The sequence below is a fragment of the Ctenocephalides felis genome, unplaced genomic scaffold (genome assembly GCF_003426905.1).
Source record: "Ctenocephalides felis isolate EL2017-DRISC unplaced genomic scaffold, ASM342690v1 CF-g0.4_SCAFFOLD_00845, whole genome shotgun sequence".
NCBI lineage: Eukaryota > Metazoa > Arthropoda > Insecta > Siphonaptera > Pulicidae > Ctenocephalides > Ctenocephalides felis.
Window position 1 is genome coordinate 78,119,858 of NW_020536999.1, and position 13,122 is coordinate 78,132,979.

General features: G+C 30.9%; 1 pseudogene; it reads left to right on the forward strand.

Annotated features, from left to right (window-relative positions):
* The first annotated feature begins 12,087 nt into the window (after positions 1-12,087).
* Positions 12,088-12,850, forward strand: LOC113364045 (annotated as a pseudogene).
* The last annotated feature ends 272 nt before the right edge of the window (positions 12,851-13,122 follow it).

The window sequence follows — 13,122 nt, forward strand, 5'->3', positions numbered from 1 at the left end:
TCCGATCATATAACCTACAACACCTACTTCAATAATTTCCGCATCAACCCTAGAACATCTGTCGTCCATCATTCCTATGCTGTCTCGATTTCGCCGACACCATCAACTTTTGCAACTGACTCCATTGCCACAGACTCCATTGTTCTTTCTCTTGATTTTCATTCATATGCTGCCTCCATTTCACCGACACCATCAACTTCTACCAACATCATCAACTCCATTGCCACAGACTCCCTTGACTATACTCTTGCTTTTTATTCTTATGCTGCTTCTTTTTTACCTACACAATCCACTTCTTGCGCCAGTGTTCAACAGCAGATAAACTATATTTCAGGTATGTGTACCAAACATGTTATTAAACAATCATTAAACAGTAATAATATTATGTTTTAATAGGTACCCCAAGGAAATCTAGGATCTTGTGCACCCTTGAGAATTGTCAAAGGGTGCTTTGCAGATACAATGGCTTACAACAACATATCGAGGTTGATCACACCATCCATATCGAGCATGAAGAAATGACATTTTTTTCTTTTAATGGTTTGTTCATTTTCTATTATAGACTTTGTCAATGCACTTTTCTATTATTTGGTATTTTTATATAGATTTTCAATCATGGAAAAATAAAATTGAGCAGAGAGGTATTACTCGATATGTAAAAGATAAGTCTGGATACAAAATTAAAATGGAAACACAACTATTTTTTACGATTGCCGCCGCTCATATAGTTGCAATATAAAGAAAAAAGGGAAAATTTCAAGGGCATTCAAAGAAATTGGAAAGGCGTGTCCCTCTCGAATCCATTCTACGCATTATAATGATGGTCAAATTGAAGACATTCACTGGAAGACGCATGTGGGACACCAGAATCTTGCAAAATATATTCCACTGGGCCAACATTTGCAAAAAATAATTGAAGGTACATTTATACATACACTAGGGTTTGTCGGTTTTCAAACACCGGTTTTTGGCAAAAATTATGGAATTCGAAAACCGGTTTTTAGTGAAAAAGTCAGTTTTCACTGTATAAATGTAAAATGACAAATATAGCCGAATATAAAATATAGATGAAAGCGTTTTGATTCTTGAAATAATATAGGTTCAATAACATATAATATCTTATCAGTCTGCAATGGTTCCCAGAAAGGTTTTGTATGTATTGTATTTTGTATATAAAAAAAGGAGTTTTAAACCCAAGAAGCCACAAATTAAAGAACAAAAATTTTAGAATTATTATATTAAGCTTTAAATCAATTAAGCATAATTTGGTCGCAAGTATGAGAGCATTTTATATTTCAGGAAATTTTGTGGGTAAACAAAGGACACGTCTAAGTAGCAATTCGATAGACGTTCTCAGTTTTTTTAAATAATATTTTATTAAACAAAAAAAAAATTAATTAATATTAAATAATTAATAAAATTAATTAATTAAAATTGCTCGGAACAGACAATACCCGAGTTTAGCTTAATAGTTTTTAAAACTAAAATTTATATTAGCAACATGTATATGAACATGTATCTAATATTTTTTTAGTTTTTTTCTAATTTAATGATTTTTTTTATTTAAAAATGTATTATTTTTATTTACTCGCAAACTTTCTTTTCACTATCATAAAAATATTTTCATTCTTATATGTGAAAATAATGCATGAATAACGAATAATTATTTTCAAAGTTATTTAATCAAAGCTATTATTTTTTAGTTCCACTAATTAAAATTAAAATAATTTGGTTTACTATCTATATAAAAATGAACAATAATTAAATTTAGTCAAATACTGCTCTATTTTACACTAAATTTGCGAATAAATTATAGAATATTTGAGAAAAATTTATTTTCTATATAAAATCCGAAAACCGGTTAAATCCGTTTTTTTTTAGTAAAATTAAAATTCGAAAACAGGTTTTCTGAAATGTCAGTTTTTGTATAAACCCTAACTGTGTACATTGATTTATTAATACTATAAAATTAATATTATAATTTTTACAGATAAAATTCTGGCTGGAGTTGCAGATGATGTTATTATAAGCAGTATACGTAGTGCTGCACATGATAATATGCTACCCCTTGATTACAACAAAGGATATATGGTACATTAAAACGTATTTCACCACCATATGTTCGTATGTATGGACATGAAACCAAGCATTGAAATATGCTGGTGCATCTATCAGTCATAAACGTTGTTGTCTTTATTAACCTTACTGACTTAGAAATTTCTTGGAAAAATATTTTCAAAATGATTTCATCCTGCCTGTTGGAGAAACAAAACGCAACAGGTATTCCGCTTCCAAATTCGTCTACAACTACCAGAGTGTGTAAATTACAACCATAGCCATTTGTCCCAAGGGTTCCGTCAACGCATAGTTTCTCAGCGCCAAATTCCATTAACATTTTGGCCTTCATGTTAGTGATAATGACCAAAATAATGTCTTCCTTATTTAGCCCAAAATTAGCTGTACCAACTTCTTTATTAAACATATTTGGAACTGTTTCTTCAGTTGCTTCTCTCTGACCCATATTCTCACGCTTACTTGATCATTAGGATTCCTGTATATCATATATGGTGGGTTTTTATGTGCAACACTACGTATACTGCTTATAATAACGTCATCCGTAGCTCCAGTTAGTATTTTCATACTATTGATAAGGTGTTTTGTAATAGGTTTTCTAATAAGCACAATTCTTAGTATTTGGTCCATATATATTTCATATTTAAAGCTAATAATTTAATATTGGAAAATATTATATAAATACTTATATATGTATATTAAATAAATTTCAATAATTCGAATTCTAACTGGTAAAAATTTTATATCAAATATTTAATATCATTTTGAAAAACTGGCATATGCATAAACATTAAGTCTCATTATCGGCTTCATTATTTTAATTTTAATCCTCACTCTCACTAATGTTCTTTAGTTATTAAATAGATGCTTCCAAGTTCATTTACAACTTCTTTTTGCTAACATACTCATTGTGTTTGTAATATATTTAGTTATTGAATCTCATTTAATATTAGCTGATTTTCACATATTTTATTTTTGTGACACAAGCTCTAACTTTTGAATTTGTAATGCTAATATGAATATTAATCAACAAGAACTTTTTAAAGAGATATATAAGTAATAATATTTTAAAGAAATACTGTAGTCTATAGTATATAAGAACACAAAATTAGATCAGAATGGCTAAAATAAAAGAGCTTCTAATAGTACACAGCACATAATAATCATACTTGCATTAACAATAATAGATCAAAATAGCTACACTAAAATTTGTGAAGAACCTCTAATAATAGTACTAAAACATATTACAAAAAATTGATTACTAAATAATCGATAATAAAAATTGTGATAATTATATTTGAAAGCAGTTGTATTGTTAACCATAAAATACAAAATATTTATGATTACAACTATTGGCATATGATACGGGTCCGCCATCTAACGTTTTTTTTCAACTAGTGCTTATTTCGTGAATGGTAACACTTAGCTCATGTCTGATTTGAGAGATAATTATTATTAGTTTTATCCTTCCACTGAACGAATATGGTTGTGTATACGCTTGAACAACGCTGGGAAATATTGACTTACAGAAGATGACCCCCTGCGCATATGAAGTATCGCATTTCGTATTTAGCTGCGAAGCAAACTTCAGTAAATAAGTCAGAGTGGGTTAAAAAAATAACTTTTGTCGGGTTTTATGGTGAGAAATAACTTTTAAACATGGAGTATTGACGTGTTGGAACCTATTTTAACTTCGATGTTTGTTCTAGACATATATATGTCGGCGAGAAAGGAGAGCGACACCTCTGATAGTGAAGAAAATAAATTACTACATTTTCAAAATAGATCAATATTTTTATATTATTATAATGTAGATGCAGCTGTAGCAGGGGTTCCTGACCTCATTGACTGGAAGTTAATGAGATCCAATTCCGGCCTCAACGTAAGAGATAAATTTATCATGATTATATGAAATATTTGTTTATATTTTTAAACAAACCTGTTCTTAATGCAGTTACTGCGAGCGCAGGTGTGGCTGAAGCTCCAACGCATGGAGTGGCTGAAGCTGTTCCAAGCAGAGGAGAGGAAGCTGCTTGCAATTGCTCAATGAGCGTATTATGAATATTGAATGTGAGTAAAATGTGACTTATCGTTTATGATGTTTTACTAACATCCATTTCTGTTACAGCTCTCCTTAGCGGTGGTTTGTCAGCTATTGACTGCAAAATGGCTGGATCACTATCGATTTTTTTTACATGTTCTATATATAGTTTTCCGTACAATGACTTATCGATTTTATGATCTGATCAAAAATCGAATTTTGGCTGGCCAGAAACGATCAAAATTTTGGGTAAAATTCGACTATTTTTTTTTAAAAGCCGGCATATTGTTAATTTTTTATTTCTTATTTTTATTGTAGGTCATTGTACAGTCAATATTATCTAGTTTAACGAGATTTGTTTTTATTAGTTTTATCTTTTTTCGCGCTGCTGGAGATTGCATGTAATTTCAAAAATATTTAATATTTTATTTCAAAAATTTTACTGTGTATTCTCAAAACATGTATAAACATACCCTCAAAATTTCATAGGTGTAATAAAGTATACTTTAATTGCTATCAGATGCAATCGTGAACAAATTCAATAAAATATTAGAACAAGTATGAATATAAATATTCAATATAAAACAGTATCTAATACTTATAATATAATATTTAATATTTTTGAATATGAGCTATATTTGTTTTTCAATAAGGGCTAAATAATATTTTTACATATTGACTTCACATTCTAAATCTAAGGGGAATATGGTAAAATGTTAATGTGATAATATAAATAGGTATCTCAGAGTTGCAGATTTCAGTCTGAGAAGTAAACGATGATATTTTTATTAAAAATCGATTAAAGAAAAATGTAACAAAGCATTTGATAGAGTTGTTGAAGCCATACGCAGAAACTCATAGCATCACGGAGTAATAGGATACTTATTAGCAGGTATGGGAACACTTCAATTCATGCGCAAACACACAAAAAGTATTTCGACTACAAACCAGCAAACTGACATAAATGCAAACAAATACTAAACAAAAATATTTCTATCAAACAATCGCTTGACACAACAACTGACATTGACACAGCTGTTATAAACCTAACCACAAATATACAACATGCAATCCCCGCATCGATTCCTTTAGTTGAAAATAATTCTAAGCAAAATATTCCACCTGAAATATTACAACTAATCAAACATAAAAATAAAATTAGAAAACAATGGCAACTATCACAAAATCAGCTTCTCAAACCTCTGCTTAACAAAAGAAACATCCGAATCCCTAAAAAATTATTATAACCAAAAATGGGAAATCAAGATGGAACAAACCAACAAAAACCACATTAACATTTGGCGACAATCCAAACAACTAACCTCACCATCTGAACATAAACCTTTACCACACTTAAAAAACAAATGTAAGACTATCTATTCGGGCGAAGCCAAAGCAAATTTAATAGAATATCAATTCAAAAAAATGCATAATCAAAACTCAAAACTAGGTCACGATTACACAAACAATCTTGTCAATAATACTCATAAAATATACTTCTTACATTTTAAACCAACACGTGACATAAAAATGTGAACAAAACCTCTTCATTTTAAAAATATCATTAAAAAATATAAAAAACAAAAAGGCTACAGGCAACGATCGGATACAGAACATTATTCTTAAAAATCTTCCTAATAAAACACTAGTAGCCATAACAAAATGCAATGCTAGTCTCGGCTTCTTTCCAAATCCATGGAAAACCTCCCTAATCCTACCTTTTCCCAAGCCAAAAAAAAAACAACAGAAAAACCCACAAGTTACAGACCCATTAGTCTACTCTGCACTTTAAGTAAAGTAGCTGAAAGGTTATTATTTATTTGTTGATGATTATACTTATTGCTAATATTTAGAATATAAAAACCTCAAATATTCTATTTAAATACGTATAAACAAATATAATCCTAAATATATAAATAATTATATTCCCATTCTAGAATATTCTAGATTCCATAATTCTTTTAATACGGCAAAAAAAAAAATTCATTCTCTTCTTTCTAAAAAAGTAAACGATTCCAAAGTGAATATAAACCCTGATTTCATCAATAAGTGGGTGAAAAACATTTCCGATTAAGACATCCCATCCAATGTTCTAAATATTTTAGCGCTAGGTCCAAAATTCTCCATTTCACAACAAAGCAAATCTTTTAATTTTATTAAAGAACTTAGCTCCTTAATATTTAGTCTACGTAATATCAAGGATATCAATAAAAAAAAACGTATAAAAACTATTATTTGCAACCAATTGAATTCGTTTTTCAAATTTGACTTTTCAAACATTCAGCAACATAGGGTTTTTTTACTCAAAGACATTCACTTTTGCAAAACCTTCATCAAACAACACCCAGAAATTGTGGTTACCGGGGCAGATAATGGACACATTACGGTCGTTATGATCAAAGTTGACTATATTTCTAAATCCATGTCTTTCCTATCTGATGTAAATATTTACGAGCCTATAAATTCAGATCCTACCGATCTTATAAATCGAAATACTTTAAAATTCATTGATTCACTCATCGAAAGCAAGCGAATTTCCAAATCTCTCTCTACAATTAAAAACCTTGTCTCCCCAAAATCCATAAAGACGGTTTTCCTCTTCGACCAATAGTCGCCGACTTAAATTCCCCTCTATGCAAATTATCCAAATTGATTGATTCAATTTTATCCAATGTCACTCATAATTCTCCCTATTTTGTTAAAAATTCCTTTGAACTCATTCCCCAACTTAACACCCTCATTGTACCGTCTGATTTTTCCTTCGTAATTTTAGATGTGGTTTCCCCTTCTTGCTAACATTTCACCTGATCTTATTCACTTGGCTATACCATAATAAAGACCATAAATGGGTTGATATCAGCAAATGTACAGATTTCAATTTTTCTTGGTAAATGTATCAAATTCATTATTTCCAATACCTATTTTTCATTCAACAATTCCTTCTTTAAACAAAAATTCGGCAATTCTTTAGCGTGATGCGTGATCATTTACTGTATAATTTGTAACTTTTTATTCATTGTTAAGAAATGGAGAAAGAATCGAACAAAGGCTGACAAGTCATTAGAGCACTTACCAATGATGTTGAAAATTTATTGCTTGATCTTCAAGAAATTAAGAAAAATCAGGCAGAAATATTTGCATTTACAGCTTCTCACAAAGAAGCAAAAAGTGATATTTTCATGCCCAATCTCAGAACATTCGTTTTTGCTTTGGAAAATATAGCTGATGTGATGAAGATGGAAACGATTTTAACAGAGAAGGGTTTCGGTTTTATAGTTTGGTTTTTTAGCGATTTGTTTTATAGCATACAACTGTTAGTACATTAGAGGCAGAATGAAAAACATCTGAAAGTACACTAACTAGTTTTATCTGCTTCAAACCGACAAATATCCCACGACAATATTAAATATTGGCAAATGAAAGATTTAATAGAGTACATGTATCGGGGCGAAGTAACCATTGGTGAACTTCAATTGGGAGCACTAGTAAAGGCCGCAAAGGAACTGCAAATTAGAGATTTTTTGATTAAGAAAAACATACAGCCTGAACCCATACCCAGTACGCCACTTTCTAATTCAACAAATTATTCTGATTATGAATCAATAACCGACCCAATGTAACGCATAGGAGTGTACAATCACCTATTATTATTGAACAGAAAGAATTGGAGGTGGTAGAAGTAATTGAAAATATAGTAGGCCTCTCCAGTGATGAGGAGGATGAATTGAATCTAGTCCAAGTCATTCCATTTCCGATTTTCCATTAGCGCAATATGTAACCAGAATATCTAAAAATCGAGAAAGATTACTGCTTCTGAATGATTACACATATTCACATATTTAACGGCGAACGTGTTTGTCGTTATTATATAGTGTTCTTAGCCTTATTTTAATATTTTATTGATTGGCTGATTTTAATAAATTGATATTTTATTGGAAATGGAGAGCATTCAGACAATAAAGTGGCTCAGCCAAAAAGAAGCAATAATTGCTTATTTAAACACATTATTGGAAAATGAAAATTTAGAACATTAGAGGCAGAAGGAAAACATCTGAAAGTATACAAACTAGTTCTATCTGCTTCAAACTGCATTCCTCAAAGTATTTTTTTAGTGCTAATTCAAAATTAAATTGTAATAAAATATCAGCGAAAAGACAAAAGTGTTCTGATGGAGGAAACTTTAAACTCGATGGCGATGGACATATTGTAATAACAAATGCGGTGTTATATTACATTTGTGCGGACCACAAACCGTTTAATAATGTAAATGGTAAAGGTTTCATTAAACTTCTGAGAACGATTGATAGTAGCTACAAAGTACCATCGAATACCGATTATAAAAATCTTACGACTACGAAGTTCAATTTAATGAAATTTTCATTGAAGTCTGAACTTCAATTAAAAGATTTTTGATAGGTGCAATATATGCACCGACACATTAAATATGGTCAGCTATTTTTGGGTATAACTATCCATTATTTGAGCGTTAAAATTTTAAAATTGGCTGATTTAGGAACTAATAAACAAGGAAATAAACAAGGAAATGCATACAGGAAAAAATGACATCAGAAATGGTGGATTGGCAGCCAGATGTTAGTAAGTTAACCGCAATTGTCACAGATAACATTAGTAATATGGCACATAAAGCAAGTGATAAATATCAGTCGCATTTTGCCCATGCCATTATTCTAATCGCCCAAAAAACCATTTCGGATTTGGAAGTAACAAATGTTATAAAAAAAAACAGAAGTTTCGTAATTTATTTTTAAAAGAATAATATGACTACCAACAAGCTGAGAAAAGCACAAATCGAAAGCATAGGGTAACCAATCAAAATTAATATCAGACGTTAAAACGAGGTGAAACTCCTGTTATAAAACTAAACACAACAGGTACCGTTTTCAAATTACACTACCATGGTGTGTCAGTGATAACGATAGTCGCTTGTCATGTTAGTTAGAGAGATTTGTGAAGTTGACACTATATGTGGCACAAGTAACTAAACTATCAGCGGCTGAAGTAGAAATAATAGGTGCTATCAAATATACTGTAGCCGTTAAAGTACATTACTCGGAAATAGCTATCAGCTATCAAATAATTTCGAGATAGCTATATCAACATTGCTCGACCCTAGGTGTGAAAACTTTCATTCGAGAAATGAAAATACGTGCACGAATGCAATTAAAGCATTGCCAAGTAAAATTTATTGGCGCACTTCAGTAACAAATTTTTATTTAGAAGCCACATAAGCAAATATAGAAAGAAACAAGGGTCTAATGTAGCGTATTATATTCTGACAACATTTCTATTTTATATAAACTTGAGGTAGGTTGTAAGAAAGACGTAAAAAAGATTACGAGTTGTATGCACCTTGTAATTTTATACAAATTATTCAAGAATTTGAAGTAAAAAAGCCGTACAAAGTGAAATATCTTGATTACATTTTTCTTTCAAATTACTTCGATATGAAATTTTTTTAATCGAATCGGCCAGGTAATGTAACTCGATCACCAACTGTTTTACAACAATAAATAGAAAATCAACAAATATACTGTCAAATTTCGATATAATATTACAAAAAAGCTTATAGTTTATCATTACATCGAATTATTTTTGATTTTAGTAAGTGCTAAATCGCAAGGTCATTTTTTTATAATTTTTTTTAGAAAAGTCTGAAATGAAAAAAGCTGTATGTGGAAGAAGGTGAACGATTAACCAGACAGCAAAGTGAGTGTTCAATTTGGCATGAACTTCGTCCAATGCGTCCAGAAAACATAATGGACTGTAAAAATGAATTTCCACAATTATCAACGAGCTTTATTTATGTCATGCAACGCGCATACATTAAACGTGGCTATTAATGATGCTAAAGGTTAATTTTCAATGGTCGATTTTTTTTAGTAATATTGATATTTACAGTCTTTAGGGTTCACCATTTAGGTGGCAAATATTAAAAAACAATATAAAATCATTAACATTGAAACAAGTTTGCGATACTCGATGGGAAGCAAAAATAAAGCGATTAGACCATTTGAGCATAAATATTAGACTATAGAAATTAGCCGAGATTTCTACTCGAACAGTTCGGCGTGAATGAGAATTAAATTAAATCATATTAATTTAGTTGTTCAATAATAATATAACATGAAATTTTGGAAAAGGTAGATTTTAGTGGAAAAATGATGTAAAAAGTTTCTTGGAACGTTAGTTCGTGTGTTGAATCAATTTAGAAAGTATTGAAATTTTCCGAAAGCATTAGAAACAGAGCCAGATTTTCCTGCTGAAATTAGTGTACGTCGCCGACGCCACCGAAAATAAATTAGCATGAAGGAGATGAAGACATACAATTGACTGCAAAAGAAAATTTTAAAATTAATTTTTACTGCATTATACTAAATACTGCAGCTATTAACTGCCCGAGTTGATACTTTCTCAAACTTTTGGATTTCTTTATAAATTTATTGATAATATTGCGAGCCAAGAGATACGTCTTGACGATATATTGACCAAAGCACAGACTTAGAAAAAGGCAAGAAAAAGATACGTTAGAGAAATAAGGAAACACAAAACAACTTCATGGAGAGGCTTTGTAACCAGCGTAGGTAACGAAGACCCTTGGAATATAGTATACAAAACTGTGTGTGATAAACTAAACAAAAAAGCTTTTCCCTATTCTCACTTGAACTGCCTTCTGAAAATAAAGAAGCAATTCTATCTAGTAGTCATATTAAATAACTGCTTCCAAGAAGGTAGTTTTCCTGTCGATTGAATTCCCAAAAGTAGTAGTGAAAACAGCCAGCTTGCAAAATCATACCGCTTTCCCATCACTGGCAGAAATACCTTAACACGTTCACGCCGTGGCCGATTTTTGCATACGCTTTATCGGGCGGCGTGCATTTTCTTGCTCGTTCAAATTTGCATAGGCGCTGCATATGTGCTCACGATCAAGATTATTTCTTTAGATGAGATTGATGATGAACTAAATCACTATATGAACCCGTTTTATTATAAGGATGTAACTCTGCTGATATTTGAACCTTTTATTTTATAAAAGGTAGAATTATAAAGCTTAGTGTAGAAACGCGGTTAGACTGACCGTTTTTACCTGTAAACTGCCGTTAGTTTTATTTCGGAATATATGCATTGTTGTTAGATGGAATAATTTTATAGCTGACTCATTTTATAAATTTCTTTATAAATCAACATTATTCATAATAATATTTTAATGCCTAAATTTTGCTTTAACAATCATTATTGCAAGTAGTGCACATAGTGTTGGCTGTGGTTTTTATTTTCGTATGTCTAAAAATATCAACATGGATAGAATAAAGAGTAACTGTGATGAATATGTAGATGTGAGTAAAAAACAGCATCAAGATTACGGATACTTTCTTCATCTTCAGATGAAGATTTTTGTGTAAATAGTAAGGTGGATGATTGTTTTACTGATAATGAATATTTGGTGTCGAAATCAATAAATCAGAGTGTCGATGGCAAGGCATAGGTGAAAAAGCTTCTACAATAATTGAATATTCGGGAAAGGAGGAATTTTTACATGAAAGTATTGACTGCGATAACGCATTTGCTTTATATAAACTTTTTTTGCGGATCACATATTAGATATAATTATTGAAGAAACGAATAAGTATGCTACACAATGCCTAACTAATTCATCATCTTGCAACAGAATGCATCGGCAGCCTTGGAAGTATGTTATAACGGATGAAATGAATACTTTCATAGGCATATTACTTATCATGGGTATCGTGCAGTTACCAGAAATTCGTTTGTACTGGTCTAAAAACGACATGTGCGCAAACACTAGAATAAAAAATGCAATGAAACGTGACGGTCGTGAAAGCGACACAAATATGGCGTAAAATTATATAAATTATGTTTACCAGAATACGATATACGCAGAATATCGAAAAAATGGAACGATCGTTGAAAAATGCCACTCTCAAGATGTGGTAATGAGATTGCTGAACGGCTTGTTATTTGAGGGGCGCACTCTTTTCATCGATAGTTTTTACACTAGTGTTGCTTTAGGTAAACTTCTTTTAGATAATATTACATTTATGTGTGGCACAGTGAAAATTAACATAAAGAATTTACCACCCCAAGCAAAACAAAATCAAAAACGTGGTGAATTGTTGGCTCTGAAAAATCGCAGCGGAATCAAATTTTTAAAATGGACGGACAAAAGATCGGTGTGCATGCTGACCACTGCAAATCATCATCAATGCCAATTTATAGAAGCATCAAATGGCAAAATAAAGCCCGATGTTGTATTCGATTATAACGATGCAAAAAAGGCGTAGACGTATCGGATCAGCTATCGGGGTATTATAGTTGCCTACGCAAAACAATAAAATGGTATCGAAAAATAGTGATACAACTAATTTGTGTCACATCGATTGCAAATGCTTGGTACATTCATAGAAAATGGGGCACAAAAAATTTAAATATTTTAATATTTAGAGAATAAATCATTGATCGGCTTTTGTCAAAAGAAAAAATCAGTGCAATGGCCAATCAAATAAACATATGGTGGAATCATTTGAGGAATCGGCAAGAAAGTCTCGGAAACGCTGCAAGAATAGCTACAAAAATTTAACTTTGAAAAAGGGCAGAACATTTGCAGCCAGTAGGGCAAAAAGAGTTACAACTTATTGCGCGCATTGCAAGGGAAAACCAGCACTTTGTTTACAGTGTTTCAACAAATTATACAAATAATGTTTTTGTAAAACTTGCAATATATTTATACAACTATTTGACCATGTTTATATTATTGAACTATTGAACTTCTATGTTATGTACATTATAACAAATAAAAAAAATATTTTTTAATAAAAATCTGTTAAATATTTAATATTTTAATTTACAGCATCCCATTGCATTACTAAGGGTTATATACCATAACAAAAAATAAATATCTTTTAATAAAATGTGTGTTATATATTTAATATTTTAATTTTCAGCACCCCGAAGTAAAATTAAGTTTGTAC